General features: G+C 36.5%; 2 protein-coding genes and 1 pseudogene across 3 annotated transcripts in view; all 3 read left to right on the forward strand.

The window, feature by feature from the left end:
• The window catches only part of LOC128169194 (glutamine amidotransferase-like class 1 domain-containing protein 1), a 93,980-nt gene that overhangs the window by 21,940 nt on the left and 49,345 nt on the right, over positions 1-22,695 (forward strand). The gene's annotated exons all lie outside the window — the stretch shown is intronic.
• Positions 1-22,695, forward strand: part of LOC128169174 (beta-galactosidase-1-like protein 2) — a 128,099-nt gene that overhangs the window by 16,961 nt on the left and 88,443 nt on the right. The gene's annotated exons all lie outside the window — the stretch shown is intronic.
• Positions 1,794-3,182, forward strand: LOC128169188 (uncharacterized; annotated as a pseudogene).

Consider the following 22,695-nt stretch of genomic DNA (forward strand, 5'->3'; position numbering starts at 1 on the left):
TGTATGTGTTCTCTCTCAAATTCTGCCATTATCAGTTTGTTCGTAAATATCGTTTAAAGCGATCATACGTTTATCATGAACATCGTTTATCCTTCCCTATCGTGTATCAATCCTATCATATCGTGCGTGTATACTGTTCTATCGTGCGTTAATCCTATCCTTTCGTGCGTGTATACTGTTTTATCGTGCGTTAATGCTATCCTATCGTGCGTGAATCCTATCCTATCGTTTATCTTGTAAAAAATAACGTTGCGGGTAGTGTAGTAATCCGTGGTAGTTCAATAAGCTGTCTGTTTGGAAGAGAGAACTCAACACCTAAAGAATCCATCGTGTGACCATGTTCTTCAATTTCAATGGATAACGCTGACAGAGAACCAAGTTTTTGAAAAATGTGTTCTTTGTCGATTTGTGGGGGACTGAAACTTGGTAAACAAATTGTGACTTTAGGAGGCAATCTTCTGTATTCATCATTCCTGGATTTAAAGGCAGAGACACGGCTGACATCATTGGAGTCCAGTAATGTCTTCAGTTCAGTAATGGTCTGTGTGATTTCAGATATGGTGTGTGTAATTTCATCTTCCTGTTTAATTAGAACAGCTAGGTGTTTAGAGTCAATTTCATCCAGATCAGATTTCAGTTTCTGGACCATGGTGTCAATTTCTGTATGCAAGATTTCGCCATGTGTGTTGATAGCTGTTATCAATATCTGGGAGTTTTTCTGTAGTGCAGTTTTTTGAACTGTGATGTTAGATAAAATCTCTTGGTATTTAGGATAAATGAATTTTTTTAATTCTTGTAAATCTTTTTGTAATACTTGTTCCTTGGTATCTGCACTTTTCAAAGCAATATCAAATAGTCTGTGTCCTAGATGTTCACTAGACGAAACACAGAGTGAACAAATAGGAATGTCACATTGTTCACAATGAAGTTCACACAATTTTGTGGAATGCTTTGGTCATTTAGAAGCAGATCCTCTCTTTTTAAATGGCAGCACTTTGTGTTCGTTGGATAGATCAGAGAGATGTTCCCCCACACAGACTTTACACAGATGTATGTGACAGATGTCACAGTACATATGGGGGCCCGGGGTCTCACAGAGACGACACAGTAATACATCCTGGGCCCAACGCTTGTCCATGGTCAGACACTTTGATGATTTGGGTTTTGATAGAATTCTGAAAGAAAGGAAAGTTATAAAGAATTAAGTGACATAAAATGGTATTATGTGCAATGATTATATGTCTCTAAGTCCCAGCAACATGTATAGTATGGATAGTGCGAATAGAGATGTTCTTCGTTGTGATGTTTCTTGAAATACAGATTCATTTTTTTGTTGAATGTGTAAAACTTTTATTAAAATAAAACATACATAATTGTTACAGATAAAACAATTTATCGCTTTTACTCATAATTTATATATTAGAGAAACAACAAACCTCTGCGATCCATCATGGCGGTGTTTAATTGATCTTCTTGGTCTTTCTGTCCTCGGTAGTCATCACGTGATTAATATACACCAAAGAACGGAGTAAGGTAAATGTTGATACATTCACAAGCGTTCGGTAGATTTAAAGCACCCGTATTCAGTTATACAAATATTTACATCCAATTCTTTATGTATTGGATGGTGTTTTCGAAGAAAGGGCCGACACCATTATCTCCCCTTTGTCACGCACTTTATTACTAGAGTTATCTCCCCATTGAATATATAAATTAAAGCCCAAGCCAAATAATCTTTCTTTCACTTCCTGTTGCTGCGAAGATAGGTTGGTTAAGTTTATATTATATTTTTATCTTTGATAAGCACGTGCTGCAAATAAATTTGTCAAAAAATACAATTTACAAATTATTGTCAATCTTTAATTTCGGCTCAATTAATGCCGATGCTTTCATTATGTTTTGATTTATATGGATTTTATTTCGGGTAGCCAAATATTTGGATAACCTTTCCCTTAGCCATTTTGATTTTTTTGTTGAATTTTCTGATTTCCTCGTTTGATCAAGATAATTATCGATTAATCTCTTATGAATATATACACATGTTAGACTAATTTTGAAATCAATTTGTTTTTAATTAACACTTGTTTATTTCTACATATTGCGAATTATCAACTGATTAAAATGCCACCACGGCGGTCCAAACGGATGAGAATTGAGACGACAAGGGCGAGCGAAAGTAGAACGGCAAGGACCAGGGAGCAGCGACCCAATATTGGTATAATGGATGATGGCCCATCAGAACCGGTGCAAACCAATTCGGAGGTCACGCAACCATCAAGGACAACGACGTCATCTTCTTATGCCATATGCATGGACGATATTCCTCCAGCAGTCCCATCGGTCTACAACATGCTAGGTATGCACGTTAGCAACGCAATTAAACAAAAAATTATAGAAGGGCAGTATATTGATCTGGCCTCTCTATTACTTCCTAGACCTGGTGGCGATGAAAAAAAAATTAATTGTAAATAATATGGGGGAAATAATATCCAAGGATGCTAACCCCAAAAAGGTTGATACCATAGAACAGTGGACTGATCTCATGTTTATATTTGCTGGGATTTATCTTAGTGGCCACCCTGCTAAATCCATAGAGCTTTTGAAATACATGCAGTGTGTTAGGATGGGGGCTAATAGGGGAGCAGTGGGATGGAAAGAATACGATGTTCAGTATAGGTTACGTAAGGCTCATAATCCAGCATCATCATGGGGGGAAGTGGATTCTGAGCTCTGGTTAATGTACATGACCCCAACTTCAACCGTTAATGCTCCTCAAACCCTGCCCAGAGCTACATCCATAGGAAAGTGCTACAACTTCAATTTCAAAGGGTCTTGCGAAAAGTTTCCTTGCACGTACACTCACAGTTGTTTACGTTGTAGCGGCCAGCATGCTATGATACACTGCACTCTTGCTCAAACTCATATGCATAATTTTCGTGCCCCCAGATTCCCAACACAACATGCTAACAATCAACCCAGGACACAACAATCGCATTTCAGGGGACCCCAGAACCCCAACAACCTGCGCCCCCGTTTTAGATTTACAAACCCACAAGGTGTGGGGCCTCGGCAAAACCCCTATTAAACTCCCGGCACTTGAGAAGTACTTGTCAGATTATCCAAAAACTCAGACTGCAAAAAAATTATTTTTAGGGTTTTCCCAGGGTTTTCAATTATATTACACGGGGCCAAGAATTCATATTCAATAAAAAAATTTGATAACTGCGTATGAACATCACAACGAGCTTCGAGAAAAAATAATGAAGGAAGTAGAATTAGGACGGGTTGGGGGGCCATTTCGGGATCTACCAATTTCAAACCTCCGCATATCTCCTATCGGAGTGGTGCCAAAGGGGGACAACTCTGGTTGGAGATTAATAACACACCTCTCATTTCCTAAATTCAATAGCGTAAATTTTTTCATAGACCCAGAGGAAAGCTCAGTTAAATATACATCTTTTGACTCGGTTATACAGATGATTGCTAAAATTGGTCAGGGGGCATTTATAGCAAAATGCGATATAAAATCAGCTTTTAGACTTTTGCCAATATGTCCAGGGGATTTTGACCTACTTGGTTTTATGTTTGATGATATGTACTACATTGATAAGTGTTTACCAATGGGGTGTTCTGTGTCATGTAAGGTCTTTGAAGAATTTGCAACATTTTTAAACTGGTTGGCAATAAAAAAATCTCATGTAGACACAATAGACCACTATTTGGACGATTTTATATTTGCGGGTCACAATGCTTCTGTTTGTAAGGACACCATGTCTGCATTTCATAGTATTTGTCATGATCTAGGGGTACCTTTAGCTGAGGATAAAACTGTAGGTCCTACCACTTGCTTAACATTTTTAGGTTTGGAAATCGACACTATTGAAATGCTGGTTAGAGTACCTTATCCAAAATGTGTTGAACTCCAAAATCTTTTAAAACAATTGTCTCCACTCAAAAAAGTCACACTTAAGCAGTTGCAGTCAGTGCTGGGAACACTTAATTTCTTTTTTTTTTTTTTTTTTTTTTTTTTTTTTTTTTTTTTTTTTATTGTAAACAAAGGTTAAATATATAAATCATTTTATGAAACATTTACTCTCTCACTTCTCACATACTCACATTTTCATCCCATATTGTAATATAAAATAAAGAGTAGGGTAGTTGCTTGTGATAGTTATGCCTATGCAGTAAAACTGCAATCCATGTGAAAAAAAAACAGACAAACAGACCAAAGAAAGAAAAAAAAACATAACACTTAATTTCTTTACAAGGGCAATTCGGCCAGGCCGCGCATTTGTTCGGCGCCTGTATGACACCACCATCGGTGTCACGCAACCACATCATTACCTAAGAGTTACTCAATCTATGCGGGAGGATATTTTTATGTGGTGTAGGTTTTTGGAAGATTTTAACGGTGTGGTTTATTTCTTAGAAGAAGAATCGTATTCAGATCAAAATCTCAAAATTGTTCACCGATAGCTCAACTAGGATGTGGGGCGTATTTGAATGAGGAGTGGTGTTTCTTTAGTTGGCCCAAAAATTGGAAATATATCGATGGGCATCACGACATGACCCTATTAGACTTTATCCCTGTGGTTTTATCTGTTATCATTTGGGGCAACAAATTAGCCAACAAAAAAATTACATTTCACATTGACAATCAGGCATTGGTTGCAGTTTTAAACAAACTAACCTCTAAATCTGAGCTTGTCATGGTATTAGTTAGAGCATTTGTCTTAAAATGCATGCGACACAACATTTTATTTCGTGCTGAATATATTTCAACTAAATCTAATAATATTGCTGATGCCATTTCTCGTAAACAGTGGACCAGGTTTCGCCAGGCCGCACCAAACGCAAGGAGGGACCCCGAACCCATCCCCCACTCATTTCACAACCTTATTTCAAGTTTGAACTTGATCGGCTGCTAGAAGCTGCAATATCCGATAACACACACAGGGTTCAAAAAGTCGGTTTACTGTCGTATCAAAAATTTTGTCATCAGTTCGCACTTGTATATTGGCCTCCAACACTATGTTCGGTGGTTCAGTACTTATTGCATCTATCAACATCTGGCCTTGCTTATTCAACGGTGCGTTCGTATTTGTCTGCAATTTCTTACCACTGCAAGTTACAAGGAATAGGGGACCCAACTTCTCAATTTGTAGTTACAAAGCTTTTGCAGGGCATGAAACGGTTAAATCACAATTCTGATACAAGACTGCCTATAACTAAAGACTTGCTTGAAAAAATAATTTTGGTTTTACCCACTACATGCACTTATTCTTATGAAACAAGTCTTTTCTCGGCAGCATTTTCACTGGCATTTCATGGTTTATTTCGTGTCGGTGAATTGACTGTTCACTGTAAAATTCCGAACAATATTGTACTTGGTATAGAAAATCTAACTCTAGACCCTGAAAAACAGCTATTGTTAATCAATCTCAAACATTCCAAGACTGACCAGGTAGGAAAAGGTACCATTTTGCAAATTGGTAAATCTGAGGGAGTTGGGTGTCCATTCAAGCTTGTTGAGAAATATTTAAGTGTTCGCCCGTTGACTGCAGGGCCTCTTTTTTGTCACTTTGATAAGACCCCGCTCACAAGATACCGGTTTACGGCAGTACTCTCAAAAGCAATAGTTCGTCTTAAGTAACCGGAGAACACAAGATACAAATCTCATTCTTTTCGGATTTGAGCTAGCACTGAATTGGCATTGCAAGGTTTTTCTGCGGAAACAATTCAGAAATGTGGAAGATGGAAATCTTCGTGTTACAAGTCATACATTCGCATACCAAAATTCTAACTCATAGGCTTTGCTTATCTATTGTAGACAAAGAAAAAGTGTGGTTAGTGGGGTCCTCAATACTGAAGCATGCTCAATTAGAAGCATTTTTAAGGCCTGGAGGTCTTCACCTGAACCTGAAAAGGCTAAATATTTCATTATGGTGGCAGGGGTACAGTGGCCTGAAATTGTCTCAAGTAGAGCAGAAGCTTAAAACCCTTGCAAAGGTGGGTCCTGCACCAAATGTCATTTTAATACACTGTGGGGGAAATGACTTAGGGGAGACATCTATTAGAAAACTCAGGCTAGTTTGCATGAAGCTTTTCCAATTTATTCAAACCAACTTCCCACATTCTAAGATCATTTGGTCTTGCATCCTTCCACGCATAGAATGGCGTTATTCTCAAAACTCTCGTGCTATGGAATCACAACGTAAACGCCTTAATTCTTGTGCATCCAGGTTAGCCTTGCGGTATGAAGGCGCAATTATCCGCCATCCTGATATAAAGCATGACTCCTTGTTCTTCTGTGATGGAGTACACTTGTCAAAATTGGCTAATGCTGTTATCCTAAATACTCTTCAGGGGGGCCTTGAGGCTATCTTAACAAAAGGGCATGCTTGTTATCCGGCTTAGCAAGCTCACCCTAGGGCACGGTTGTAAGTTAAATCCGCTCATACCCCCACCCATATGGTGGCGGAGTTCCCAATCTCTAAAGCTCCATAGCTGCTTTCGAGTTTGGGAACTTATGGCGTGAATGAGCGGCGCTGGTCATTTCAGACTAGTGCATGTATTATTATGTGGACATCGACCCCTGCACCTCCCAAGGGTGAATCGTAAATTCTGGACTTCTGCACCTCCCAGAGTCAAGGTATTAAACCTGTGAACTTTGAACTTTGAGTGAACTTTGAATGAACTTTGAACTTTGTTTGAATTTGTTGAATTATGTTAACTACATGTATGATGTTACTTGATGTGTTGAATTTTGAAATTTGGGGCATGCCCTTTGTCATGTATGGCGGCCCATTACCCTTAAACAGCCGTGCCCAATCATCGCCAGATTTGAAATAAAATTAAAGAAATTTATAAATGTTTTACTATTTGTGTTTTGTTGCGCACTTTTCGGAGATAACACTAACATAAAATATCAAACAGTGACCAATACTCCAGCTGACACCGCAACAACTCAAGTAACCCCATGCCCACCCTCATTGTTTGATCCAAGGAGTGGTATACCCTTGGAAATGGCTCAATAGAGATTATAAGGACATAATGTTTGTGTTTTTAATCACACCATAACGTCATCAGCACCAGTTCGTGAGGCCTGTACTATGTTACAATATTACTTATTAGGTTTGTTACTGACTTTTTACAGACATTTGTGGGGTCGGTAAAGTCAATAGAAGGCGTGGCGGAGCCGAGCCTTCTATGGACTTTACTGACCCCACAAATAATATAACATAGTACAGGCCTCACGAACTGGAGTTGATGATCGATAAATGTAATGCATGCACAACATGTATACTTAATGAATATTGCAAAAGTTAAACTTACTCGGCTTACCTCCATGCATGGTGTTTTGATCAACACCAGGAAAGCCCCCTTACGTTGTATTGTTTCGTTCTAGCACATAGCACAATACAGTAATAATATTATACGTGTATAATTTAAAAACAGTAGTACAGAAGAGGAGAATATCTAATATACAACCATTGTGAAATTGGTCGTATGGGCGAATTTTTCTATTGGATTTTAAGCTCAAGTTCCTTGAAAGGCAAGTCGTGTCAATTAGTGCTTACATTTTAATTTTTTTTTAAATTAACAGAACACAATTCGGTTTCAATTATTTTCATTTAATTTGATGGTTTTTTAATTAACAATACATGTATATATTTGTAAACATCTTGTTCATTTATAACAAAACTGTCCTATCTGTCTCAAGTTATTGTTTAGACTTTTTAGATAAAAATACACATATCTGTGAAAGAAGTTTAATTGAAATAAATTGATGAAGAGGAAAATATTTGCGACATATTCATTGACGCATAAACATTTTTCACTCAAAAAACAAAATAGCAGAAACGAAAACAGGTTTTTTTAAACATGGATTTATAATGGGTTAAGTTGACATTATTTCTCCTTTCGGATTACCTCCCAATTTTTAACGTTATCGTATGATGTGTTAGTATATGATTAGAGATTGAGCACAATGTACTGAGTAATAAAGAAGTAGATGAACAAAAGAAAGCAAGACTAGAATTTTAATTTTGCTATTAAGAATACCGTTAAACTGAATTTTTCTGCAGGATGCTGTTTTTTGCGAAACTATGCAGTAAACCCTCCATCGCAAAGTATACAATAGAAGATGTCCATAAGAATTCACTTAAAAAGACCCTCTTTGGAGTCCAGACCTGTATATAACTTATTTATTATAATAAAGTTCAAAAGATAGTGCCTGTCAGTTAAGGTACATCACTCCACCAAAACTTGTACATTTTAAAACACAACGTCACAAAATGGCGATTCGAATAATTTGCTAGTTTCTTAAAATTGTTTTTATCAATTCATTTGGTTGAATATTGGCATAGCTCATTGGTTAAAATATCGGGTTTGTGATCACGAGTTCAAATCCGTCAGGGGCTTTGTTCACATTTTTGGAATTTAATTTTTATAAATAGAATATGTATCCAAAATTGCATATTTTTCCCTTATTTGAATATTTATCTTTTCCATTATGATTTCTTTCATAATAAACTGATTTATTCTAATCGAGTAATTTTCAGCTGATTTGATAAACTATTTCAAGGTTAACTTTAAGTTTTACTCATTGCATGTGATTTGGGCACTTGTCAGGTTACATCGGTACCAAGGTACATCGCTATGTACTGATATTCTTTAAAATTGAAATGCTTGATTGCTTTTTATCTGAAATGAAATAATTTCCCTTAAATGCAACTGTTAGAGTACTTTACAGGGCTTATCTTGAGATTACATGCGTGTACCATATATGTATTTGATCAGCAGCGTAGTCACTTTATTGTACAGCCTAAGATGCCAATTAAGGGGTGCTCTTTTTTTTTTTTATAAATGACGGATGAAGAGTACCATTTATGTTCAATCGTTGTAAATTTGGATGTTGAAAACCTGATCGGAAGACGGAGAGGATCACAAAAAAAATTTATTGATGAATTTCAAGCAAAATTTCAACAGGATATGCATTCTTAATACGTCCAAGATGGCTACAATGCGCAAGTTCTTTGTGTATTATAATGCGCCGGGTACAATATATTTAAGGCTTCCCCTGCTCCATTGGTACTGTTTTACCTTTTTCCGAAATGTCTAAACTTCCTTAGAAAGTTGTGCCTGATCTTTTGAAAGATAATATTTTTTTAATGAGAAAAATTGTATTTTAGGCACGCTGCAACCATGTTTATTGAATGTATAACGTTTTTTACACTGGTTTTGGGTATCTGATTCAGCAGTCACGTAGTCATGTAGCATCACTGTCATTTTTCATAATTGTTTTCAAATTAAGAGTCAGGTCTGAGAGATATGTTTATTTGAATTCGTCATGGCTATTCTACTGTTTCCTGTGCTCAATATGTGATCGGAATTATTGCTTGCTGTTGTGGATTTCTTTTATAATTCAGTGCAGTTGGTCAGTTTTAGTTATATTATAATGATTATACCTTATTAAAATAAACGTTGTAATGAATAAGATTTGGGTGGGGAAATGTAATGTCCAGACTACCCTTGGAGTTGACTATTCCAAGGGTATATAAACAGCTGTGCTGTGGAACCTGGAAGAGCAGAATACATGGGGTAGAGAGGTCGAAATAGAAAGAAAGAAAATAAAGAGGAAAGAGAACAGAGGTAAGAGGTAGTGTCATGTGAAGACTAGTGGCAAGAAACCCAGGGAATTGAGGTGAGGTGCTTGGTGTAGTAAACCTGAAGTTATTGAGACACCTCAAGTACCTCTCTCTCAATAGGAACCGGGTATAGACGCACGGTACAGAAAGCCCGCCCATACAGTTGATTATTGTTTGTGATTTTAACATTATCCAATTAGAGAAAAAATATTATAACAATCATTATTAACTCGGGTAGAGTTAAAGGAAAATTAATTTTGTATATTATCCATGAGAACAAAACACGTTACAATATCATAAGATTATATGGAACCTTTTGAAACTTTTGAAACTTCTTATACTAGATAATTACTCTTGTGATTGATGTAAATATTTTATAGGTATAAGCATCAAGTATTATCTGAAATTTCACTGTTTGCAACATTCATATAATGAAAAACATATGTTTAAAATACATTGTAGAAGGCATAGAAAATAAACTGAAAAATTCTGCAAAGATTCGGAAAGACCTGTCGTGAGCTCAAGTGTCTATAAGGGATATACGAAACAAAAACTGTTCGGTATCTGACACAATACACCACTCGAGTCTTATATCTTGCTGAAATTTAAAGTGAGAATGGCGAATATGCTGAATAAAATAAGCGCTAACAAGTAAAACAAAAAAACCCATGCATAATGAAATAAAACTATATTTTTAGCAAAAAAAATCATCATTGAACTCCAAGCTTTGCAACAAAAGTTGACGGGAAAAAAACGAGTTTGAAAAAACAACAACTCGAATGTATTCCGTCTTATTACATCGAGTGATACAAACGCGCCTGCATTAGTTGTTTTGTTCTAGAAATCGTAAATAATTTAGAATTGGATGTATCCCTACACGCTTTAACCAAGCCAATTTTGACGTATGGACAACTTTCAACTATTGTTCTATATATAACAAAGTTATGTAGCGTCATCCTTCCTATACTAGTCCAATAGCATTTTACTTGTATATAATGCTTTGTAATTGCTGAACGTGGGCACAAAGAATTGACGTCACAAACATGTTTAATGGCGCAGTATTGCATGCCGGGCATTTTAATATTTTAACAACCGAAATAAGAATTATTGGTGAATGACGAGTGTTCATGTTCAGGTAAGATGGTAATTATCAGAATGGTTTCTTTTTTTATTTAAGCACTCCTCAAAAGATGTAAATAATACATATTAGATCATTATCTTTATTGTTTACAAATCAATGATACTATAAGTCTATTGATCATGGAAACATTTGATGTTTCGAGATTGGTGTTTCCCTATAGCACTTTTTCTTTTTTTTCTTATTTATATACTGACGAATACAGATTAATACTCTCGGGAAATCAGGTTTAAACACCGGGAAATAATACTTATTCATAGCTTCTGAGAAATAAAAGCGAAAACTACACATTCAATTCAACGACACTATAAATGAAAACAGATCGATTGAAACTCTAAAGCAGGTCCATTTAAATAAATATAGGCAGCAGTGTGTTATTTTCTTTTAAGTAGACTCTTTTATAATAAAAAACGTCAACTTCTAATATGTGGTCTATACTGTTGATCGATTACTCAGAATATTATTTTTCATAATGAAAAAAATTATTTTTAACAAAACAGAAATGAATCTTATGTATACGAAAAAAAAAACATGAGAAAGAAAGCTAGAGTACAAGTTTAACAGAGAAAGTCTAACTAAGAGGATTTCCATATCGTAAGTTTCTCCTTACTTTCGATAATCAATTATACAAGTATACAAGGATCAAACTCGCTCAAAGAGAAAGCATTGTTAGCAGTCACTCTCTCTGAAATTTATCTTTTGTAAAACATATCTGCTCTTTCCCACCCAACCCTCTCTGTTTCTCTTTGACGATGTGCAGTCATTAGTATGACAAGATCCTAAAATTGTTTAAATAACAGGCCATAAAAAATATAAAATTATGAAACAGTTTTGAAAGAATGTGCTAGACCTAATTCAAAAGCATCTTTTTTTTGCTAAGCAGGTTTTGATTTTGATACCTAGACCCTCAACGTCATGGAAGCAGCAAGCGCAGCATATAAAACTCGTCAGTGTTCTAAGTGTTCAGAGAACACAGAGTACTGTTGTGAATTTTGTCCATGCTATCTGTGTAGAAAGTGTAAAGAAAACCATGTTATAAAACTTGGAACAGTAGACCATAATATTAGAGCTTTTGAAATACATGCAGTGTGTTAGGATGGGGGCTAATAGGGGAGCAGTGGGATGGAAAGAATACGATGTTCAGTATAGGTTACGTAAGGCTCATAATCCAGCATCATCATGGGGGGAAGTGGATTCTGAGCTCTGGTTAATGTACATGACCCCAACTTCAACCGTTAATGCTCCTCAAACCCTGCCCAGAGCTACATCCATAGGAAAGTGCTACAACTTCAATTTCAAAGGGTCTTGCGAAAAGTTTCCTTGCACGTACACTCACAGTTGTTTACGTTGTAGCGGCCAGCATGCTATGATACACTGCACTCTTGCTCAAACTCATATGCATAATTTTCGTGCCCCCAGATTCCCAACACAACATGCTAACAATCAACCCAGGACACAACAATCGCATTTCAGGGGACCCCAGAACCCCAACAACCTGCGCCCCCGTTTTAGATTTACAAACCCACAAGGTGTGGGGCCTCGGCAAAACCCCTATTAAACTCCCGGCACTTGAGAAGTACTTGTCAGATTATCCAAAAACTCAGACTGCAAAAAAATTATTTTTAGGGTTTTCCCAGGGTTTTCAATTATATTACACGGGGCCAAGAATTCATATTCAATCAAAAAATTTGATAACTGCGTATGAACATCACAACGAGCTTCGAGAAAAAATAATGAAGGAAGTAGAATTAGGACGGGTTGGGGGGCCATTTCGGGATCTACCAATTTCAAACCTCCGCATATCTCCTATCGGAGTGGTGCCAAAGGGGGACAACTCTGGTTGGAGATTAATAACACACCTCTCATTTCCTAAATTCAATAGCGTAAATTTTTTCATAGACCCAGAGGAAAGCTCAGTTAAATATACATCTTTTGACTCGGTTATACAGATGATTGCTAAAATTGGTCAGGGGGCATTTATAGCAAAATGCGATATAAAATCAGCTTTTAGACTTTTGCCAATATGTCCAGGGGATTTTGACCTACTTGGTTTTATGTTTGATGATATGTACTACATTGATAAGTGTTTACCAATGGGGTGTTCTGTGTCATGTAAGGTCTTTGAAGAATTTGCAACATTTTTAAACTGGTTGGCAATAAAAAAAATCTCATGTAGACACAATAGACCACTATTTGGACGATTTTATATTTGCGGGTCACAATGCTTCTGTTTGTAAGGACACCATGTCTGCATTTCATAGTATTTGTCATGATCTAGGGGTACCTTTAGCTGAGGATAAAACTGTAGGTCCTACCACTTGCTTAACATTTTTAGGTTTGGAAATCGACACTATTGAAATGCTGGTTAGAGTACCTTATCCAAAATGTGTTGAACTCCAAAATCTTTTAAAACAATTGTCTCCACTCAAAAAAGTCACACTTAAGCAGTTGCAGTCAGTGCTGGGAACACTTAATTTCTTTACAAGGGCAATTCGGCCAGGCCGCGCATTTGTTCGGCGCCTGTATGACACCACCATCGGTGTCACGCAACCACATCATTACCTAAGAGTTACTCAATCTATGCGGGAGGATATTTTTATGTGGTGTAGGTTTTTGGAGGATTTTAACGGTGTGGTTTATTTCTTAGAAGAAGAATGGTATTCAGATCAAAATCTCAAAATTGTTCACCGATAGCTCAGGGTCTGCTCAACTAGGATGTGGGGCGTATTTGAATGAGGAGTGGTGTTTCTTTAGTTGGCCCAAAAATTGGAAATATATCGATGGGCATCACGACATGACCCTATTAGACTTTATCCCTGTGGTTTTATCTGTTATCATTTGGGGCAACAAATTAGCCAACAAAAAAATTACATTTCACATTGACAATCAGGCATTGGTTGCAGTTTTGAACAAACTAACCTCTAAATCTGAGCTTGTCATGGTATTAGTTAGAGCATTTGTCTTAAAATGCATGCGACACAACATTTTATTTCGTGCTGAATATATTTCAACTAAATCTAATAATATTGCTGATGCCATTTCTCGTAAACAGTGGACCAGGTTTCGCCAGGCCGCACCAAACGCAAGGAGGGACCCCGAACCCATCCCCAACTCATTTCACAACCTTATTTCAAGTTTGAACTTGATCGGCTGCTAGAAGCTGCAATATCCGATAACACACACAGGGTTCAAAAAGTCGGTTTACTGTCGTATCAAAAATTTTGTCATCAGTTCGCACTTGTATATTGGCCTCCAACACTATGTTCGGTGGTTCAGTACTTATTGCATCTATCAACATCTGGCCTTGCTTATTCAACGGTGCGTTCGTATTTGTCTGCAATTTCTTACCACTGCAAGTTACAAGGAATAGGGGACCCAACTTCTCAATTTGTAGTTACAAAGCTTTTGCAGGGCATGAAACGGTTAAATCACAATTCTGATACAAGACTGCCTATAACTAAAGACTTGCTTGAAAAAATAATTTTGGTTTTACCCACTACATGCACTTATTCTTATGAAACAAGTCTTTTCTCGGCAGCATTTTCACTGGCATTTCATGGTTTATTTCGTGTCGGTGAATTGACTGTACACTGTAAAATTCCGAACAATATTGTACTTGGTATGGAAAATCTAACTCTAGACCCTGATAAACAGCTATTGTTAATCAATCTCAAACATTCCAAGACTGACCAGGTAGGAAAAGGTACCATTTTGCAAATTGGTAAATCTGAGGGAGTTGGGTGTCCATTCAAGCTTGTTGAGAAATATTTAAGTGTTCGCCCGTTGACTGCAGGGCCTCTTTTTTGTCACTTTGATAAGACCCCGCTCACAAGATACCGGTTTACGGTAGTACTCTCAAAAGCAATAGTTCGTCTTAAGTTACCGGAGAACACAAGATACAAATCTCATTCTTTTCGGATTTGAGCTAGCACTGAATTGGCATTGCAAGGTTTTTCTGCGGAAACAATTCAGAAATGTGGAAGATGGAAATCTTCGTGTTACAAGTCATACATTCGCATACCAAAATTCTAACTCATAGGCTTTGCTTATCTATTGTAGACAAAGAAAAAGTGTGGTTAGTGGGGTCCTCAATACTGAAGCATGCTCAATTAGAAGCATTTTTAAGGCCTGGAGGTCTTCACCTGAACCTGAAAAGGCTAAATATTTCATTATGGTGGCAGGGGTACAGTGGCCTGAAATTGTCTCAAGTAGAGCAGAAGCTTAAAACCCTTGCAAAGGTGGGTCCTGCACCAAATGTCATTTTAATACACTGTGGGGGAAATGACTTAGGGGAGACATCTATTAGAAAACTCAGGCTAGTTTGCATGAAGCTTTTTCAATTTATTCCAACCAACTTCCCACATTCTAAGATCATTTGGTCTTGCATCCTTCCACGCATACAATGGCGTTATTCTCAAAACTCTCGTGCTATGGAATCACAACGTAAACGCCTTAATTCTTGTGCATCCAGGTTAGCCTTGCGGTATGACGGCGCAATTATCCGCCATCCTGATATAAAGCATGACTCCTTGTTCTTCTGTGATGGAGTACACTTGTCAAAATTGGCTAATGCTGTTATCCTAAATACTCTTCAGGGGGGCCTTGAGGCTATCTTAACAAAAGGGCATGCTTGTTATCCGGCTTAGCAAGCTCACCCTAGGGCACGGTTGTAAGTTAAATCCGCTCACACCCCCACCCATATGGAGGCGGAGTTCCCAATCTCTAAAGCTCCATAGCTGCTTTCGAGTTTGGGAACTTATGGCGTGAATGAGCGGCGCTGGTCATTTCAGACTAGTGCATGTATTATTATGTGGACATCGACCCCTGCACCTCCCAAGGGTGAATCGTAAATTCTGGACTTCTGCACCTCCCAGAGTCAAGGTATTAAACCTGTGAACTTTGAACTTTGAGTGAACTTTGAATGAACTTTGAACTTTGTTTGAATTTGTTGAATTATGTTAACTACATGTATGATGTTACTTGATGTGTTGAATTTTGAAATTTGGGGCATGCCCTTTGTCATGTATGGCGGCCCATTACCCTTAAACAGCCGTGCCCAATCATCGCCAGATTTGAAATAAAATTAAAGAAATTTATAAATGTTTTACTATTTGTGTTTTGTTGCGCACTTTTCGGAGATAACACTAACATAAAATATCAAACAGTGACCAATACTCCAGCTGACACCGCAACAACTCAAGTAACCCCATGCCCACCCTCATTGTTTGATCCAAGGAGTGGTATACCCTTGGAAATGGCTCAATAGAGATTATAAGGACATAATGTTTGTGTTTTTAATCACACCATAACGTCATCAGCACCAGTTCGTGAGGCCTGTACTATGTTACAATATTACTTATTAGGTTTGTTACTGACTTTTTACAGACATTTGTGGGGTCGGTAAAGTCAATAGAAGGCGTGGCGGAGCCGAGCCTTCTATGGACTTTACTGACCCCACAAATAATATAACATAGTACAGGCCTCACGAACTGGAGTTGATGATCGATAAATGTAATGCATGCACAACATGTATACTTAATGAATATTGCAAAAGTTAAACTTACTCGGCTTACCTCCATGCATGGTGTTTTGATCAACACCAGGAAAGCCCCCTTACGTTGTATTGTTTCGTTCTAGCACATAGCACAATACAGTAATAATATTATACGTGTATAATTTAAAAACAGTAGTACAGAAGAGGAGAATATCTAATATACAACCATTGTGAAATTGGTCGTATGGGCGAATTTTTCTATTGGATTTTAAGCTCAAGTTCCTTGAAAGGCAAGTCGTGTCAATTAGTGCTTACATTTTAATTTTTTTTTAAATTAACAGAACACAATTCGGTTTCAATTATTTTCATTTAATTTGATGGTTTTTTAATTAACAATACATGTATATATTTGTAAACATCTTGTTCATTTATAACAAAACTGTCCTATCTGTCTCAAGTTATTGTTTAGACTTTTTAGATAAAAATACACATATCTGTGAAAGAAGTTTAATTGAAATAAATTGATGAAGAGGAAAATATTTGCGACATATTCATTGACGCATAAACATTTTTCACTCAAAAAACAAAATAGCAGAAACGAAAACAGGTTTTTTTAAACATGGATTTATAATGGGTTAAGTTGACATTATTTCTCCTTTCGGATTACCTCCCAATTTTTAACGTTATCGTATGATGTGTTAGTATATGATTAGAGATTGAGCACAATGTACTGAGTAATAAAGAAGTAGATGAACAAAAGAAAGCAAGACTAGAATTTTAATTTTGCTATTAAGAATACCGTTAAACTGAATTTTTCTGCAGGATGCTGTTTTTTGCGAAACTATGCAGTAAACCCTCCATCGCAAAGTATACAATAGAAGATGTCCATAAGAATTCACTTAAAAAGACCCTCTTTGGAGTCCAGACCTGTATATAACTTATTTATTATAATAAAGTTCAAAAGATAGTGCCTGTCAGTTAAGGTACATCACTCCACCAAAACTTGTACATTTTAAGACACAACGTCACAAAATGGCGATTCGAATAATTTGCTAGTTTCTTAAAATTGTTTTTATCAATTCATTTGGTTGAATATTGGCATAGCTCATTGGTTAAAATATCGGGTTTGTGATCAACAGATCACGAGTTCAAATCCGTCAGGGGCTTTGTTCACATTTTTGGAATTTAATTTTTATAAATAGAATATGTATCCAAAATTGCATATTTTCCCCTTATTTGAATATTTATCTTTTCCATTATGATTTCTTTCATAATAAACTGATTTATTCTAATCGAGTAATTTTCAGCTGATTTGATAAACTATTTCAAGGTTAACTTTAAGTTTTACTCATTGCATGTGATTTGGGCACTTGTCAGGTTACATCGGTACCAAGGTACATCGCTATGTACTGATATTCTTTAAAATTGAAATGCTTGATTGCTTTTTATCTGAAATGAAATAATTTCCCTTAAATGCAACTGTTAGAGTACTTTACAGGGCTTATCTTGAGATTACATGCGTGTACCATATATGTATTTGATCAGCAGCGTAGTCACTTTATTGTACAGCCTAAGATGCCAATTAAGGGGTGCTCTTTTTTATTTTTTATAAATGACGGATGAAGAGTACCATTTATGTTCAATCGTTGTAAATTTAGATGTTGAAAACCTGATCGGAAGACGGAGAGGATCACAAAAAAAATTTATTGATGAATTTCAAGCAAAATTTCAACAGGATATGCATTCTTAATACGTCCAAGATGGCTACAATGCGCAAGTTCTTTGTGTATTATAATGCGCCGGGTACAATATATTTAAGGCTTCCCCTGCTCCATTGGTACTGTTTTACCTTTTTCCGAAATGTCTAAACTTCCTTAGAAAGTTGTGCCTGATCTTTTGAAAGATAATATTTTTTTAATGAGAAAAATTGTATTTTAGGCACGCTGCAAACATGTTTATTGAATGTATAACGTTTTTTACACTGGTTTTGGGTATCTGATTCAGCAGTCATGTAGTCATGTAGCATCACTGTCATTTTTCATAATTGTTTTCAAATTAAGAGTCAGGTCTGAGAGATATGTTTATTTGAATTCGTCATGGCTATTCTACTGTTTCCTGTGCTCAATATGTGATCGGAATTATTGCTTGCTGTTGTGGATTTCTTTTATAATTCAGTGCAGTTGGTCAGTTTTAGTTATATTATAATGATTATACCTTATTAAAATAAACGTTGTAATGAATAAGATTTGGGTGGGGAAATGGAATGTCCAGACTACCCTTGGAGTTGACTATTCCAAGGGTATATAAACAGCTGTGCTGTGGAACCTGGAAGAGCAGAATACATGGGGTAGAGAGGTCGAAATAGAAAGAAAGAAAAAAAAAGAGGAAAGAGAACAGAGGTAAGAGGTAGTGTCATGTGAAGACTAGTGGCAAGAAACCCAGGGAATTGAGGTGAGGTGCTTGGTGTAGTAAACCTGAAGTTATTGAGACACCTCAAGTACCTCTCTCTCAATAGGAACCGGGTATAGACGCACGGTACAGAAAGCCCGCCCATACAGTTGATTATTGTTTGTGATTTTAACATTATCCAATTAGAGAAAAAATATTATAACAATCATTATTAACTCGGGTAGAGTTAAAGGAAAATTAATTTTATATATTATCCATGAGAACAAAACACGTTACAATATAATAAGATTATATGGAACCTTTTGAAACTTTTGAAACTTCTTATACTAGATAATTACTCTTGTGATTGATGTAAATATTCTATAGGTATAAGCATCAAGTATTATCTGAAATTTCACTGTTTGCAACATTCATATAATGAAAAACATATGTTTAAAATACATTGTAGAAGGCATAGAAAATAAACTGAAAAATTCTGCAAAGATTCGGAAAGACCTGTCGTGAGCTCAAGTGTCTATAAGGGATATACGAAACAAAAACTGTTCGGTATCTGACACAATACACCACTCGAGTCTTATATCTTGCTGAAATTTAAAGTGAGAATGGCGAATATGCTGAATAAAATAAGCGCTAACAAGTAAAACAAAAAAAACCCATGCATAATGAAATAAAACTATATTTTTAGCAAAAAAAATCATCATTGAACTCCAAGCTTTGCAACAAAAGTTGACGGGAAAAAAACGAGTTTGAAAAAACAACAACTCGAATGTATTCCGTCTTATTACATCGAGTGATACAAACGCGCCTGCATTAGTTGTTTTGTTCTAGAAATTGTAAACAATTTAGAATTGGATGTATCCCTACGCGCTTTAACCAAGCCAATTTTGACGTATGGACAACTTTCAACTATTGTTCTATATATAACAAAGTTATGTAGCGTCATCCTTCCTATACTAGTCCAATAGCATTTTACTTGTATATAATGCTTTGTAATTGCTGAACGTGGGCACAAAGAATTGACGTCACAAACATGTTTAATGGCGCAGTATTGCATGCCGGGCATTTTAATATTTTAACAACCGAAATAAGAATTATTGGTGAATGACGAGTGTTCATGTTCAGGTAAGATGGTAATTATCAGAATGGTTTCTTTTTTTATTTAAGCACTCCTCAAATGATGTAAATAATACATATTAGATCATTATCTTTATTGTTTACAAATCAATGATACTATAAGTCTATTGATCATGGAAACATTTGATGTTTCGAGATTGGTGTTTCCCTATAGCACTTTTTCTTTTTTTTCTTATTTATATACTGACGAATACAGATTAATACTCTCGGGAAATCAGGTTTAAACACCGGGAAATAATACTTATTCATAGCTTCTGAGAAATAAAAGCGAAAACTACACATTCAATTCAACGACACTATAAATGAAAACAGATCGATTGAAACTCTAAAGCAGGTCCATTTAAATAAATATAGGCAGCAGTGTGTTATTTTCTTTTAAGTAGACTCTTTTATAATAAAAACGTCAACTTCTAATATGTGGTCTATACTGTTGATCGATTACTCAGAATATTATTTTTCATAATGAAAAAAATTATTTTTAACAAAACAGAAATGAATCTAATGTATACGAAAAAAAAACATGAGAAAGAAAGCTAGAGTACAAGTTTAACAGAGAAAGTCTAACTAAGAGGATTTCCATATCGTAAGTTTCTCCTTACTTTCGATAATCAATTATACAAGTATACAAGGATCAAACTCGCTCAAAGAGAAAGCATTGTTAGCAGTCACTCTCTCTGAAATTTATCTTTTGTAAAACATATCTGCTCTTTCCCACCCAACCCTCTCTGTTTCTCTTTGACGATGTGCAGTCATTAGTATGACAAGATCCTAAAATTGTTTAAATAACAGGCCATAAAAAATATAAAATTATGAAACAGTTTTGAAAGAATGTGCTAGACCTAATTCAAAAGCATCTTTTTTTTGCTAAGCAGGTTTTGATTTTGAGACCTAGACCCTCAACGTCATGGAAGCAGCAAGCGCAGCATATAAAACTCGTCAGTGTTCTAAGTGTTTAGAGAACACAGAGTACTATTGTGAATTTTGTCCATGCTATCTGTGTAGAAAGTGTAAAGAAAACCATGTTATAAAACTTGGAACAGTAGACCATAATATTAGAGCTTTTGAAATACATGCAGTGTGTTAGGATGGGGGCTAATAGGGGAGCAGTGGGATGGAAAGAATACGATGTTCAGTATAGGTTACGTAAGGCTCATAATCCAGCATCATCATGGGGGGAAGTGGATTCTGAGCTCTGGTTAATGTACATGACCCCAACTTCAACCGTTAATGCTCCTCAAACCCTGCCCAGAGCTACATCCATAGGAAAGTGCTACAACTTCAATTTCAAAGGGTCTTGCGAAAAGTTTCCTTGCACGTACACTCACAGTTGTTTACGTTGTAGCGGCCAGCATGCTATGATACACTGCACTCTTGCTCAAACTCATATGCATAATTTTCGTGCCCCCAGATTCCCAACACAACATGCTAACAATCAACCTAGGACACAGCAATCGCATTTCAGGGGACCCCAGAACCCCAACAACCTGCGCCCCCGTTTTAGATTTACAAACCCACAAGGTGTGGGGCCTCGGCAAAACCCCTATTAAACTCCCGGCACTTGAGAAGTACTTGTCAGATTATCCAAAAACTCAGACTGCAAAAAAAATATTTTTAGGGTTTTCCCAGGGTTTTCAATTATATTACACGGGGCCAAGAATTCATATTCAATAAAAAAATTTGATATCTGCGTATGAACATCACAACGAGCTTCGAGAAAAAATAATGAAGGAAGTAGAATTAGGACGGGTTGGGGGGGGGGGGCATTTCGGGATCTACCAATTTCAAACCTCCGCATATCTCCTATCGGAGTGGTGCCAAAGGGGGACAACTCTGGTTGGAGATTAATAACACACCTCTCATTTCCTAAATTCAATAGCGTAAATTTTTTCATAGACCCAGAGGAAAGCTCAGTTAAATATACATCTTTTGACTCGGTTATACAGATGATTGCTAAAATTGGTCAGGGGGCATTTATAGCAAAATGCGATGTAAAATCAGCTTTTAGACTTTTGCCAATATGTCCAGGGGATTTTGACCTACTTGGTTTTATGTTTGATGATATGTACTACATTGATAAGTGTTTACCAATGGGGTGTTCTGTGTCATGTAAGGTCTTTGAAGAATTTGCAACATTTTTAAACTGGTTGGCAATAAAAAAATCTCATGTAGACACAATAGACCACTATTTGGACGATTTTATATTTGCGGGTCACAATGCTTCTGTTTGTAAGGACACCATGTCTGCATTTCATAGTATTTGTCATGATCTAGGGGTACCTTTAGCTGAGGATAAAACTGTAGGTCCTACCACTTGCTTAACATTTTTAGGTTTGGAAATCGACACTATTGAAATGCTGGTTAGAGTACCTTATCCAAAATGTGTTGAACTCCAAAATCTTTTAAAACAATTGTCTCCACTCAAAAACGTCACACTTAAGCAGTTGCAGTTAGTGCTGGGAAAACTTAATTTCTTTACAAGGGCAATTCGGCCAGGCCGCGCATTTGTTCGGCGCCTGTATGACGCCACCATCGGTGTCACGCAACCACATCATTACCTAAGAGTTACTCAATCTATGCGGGAGGATATTTTTATGTGGTGTAGGTTTTTGGAGGATTTTAACGGTGCGGTTTATTTCTTAGAAGAAGAATGGTATTCAGATCAAAATCTCAATTTGTTCACCGATAGCTCAGGGTCTGCTCAACTAGGATGTGGGGCGTATTTGAATGAGGAGTGGTGTTTCTTTAGTTGGCCCAAAAATTGGAAATATATCGATGGGCATCACGACATGACCCTATTAGACTGTATCCCTGTGGTTTTATCTGTTATCATTTGGGGCAACAAATTAGCCAACACAAAAATTACATTTCAC

This window comes from Crassostrea angulata, unplaced genomic scaffold (genome assembly GCF_025612915.1).
Source record: "Crassostrea angulata isolate pt1a10 unplaced genomic scaffold, ASM2561291v2 HiC_scaffold_106, whole genome shotgun sequence".
Taxonomy (NCBI): domain Eukaryota; kingdom Metazoa; phylum Mollusca; class Bivalvia; order Ostreida; family Ostreidae; genus Magallana; species Magallana angulata.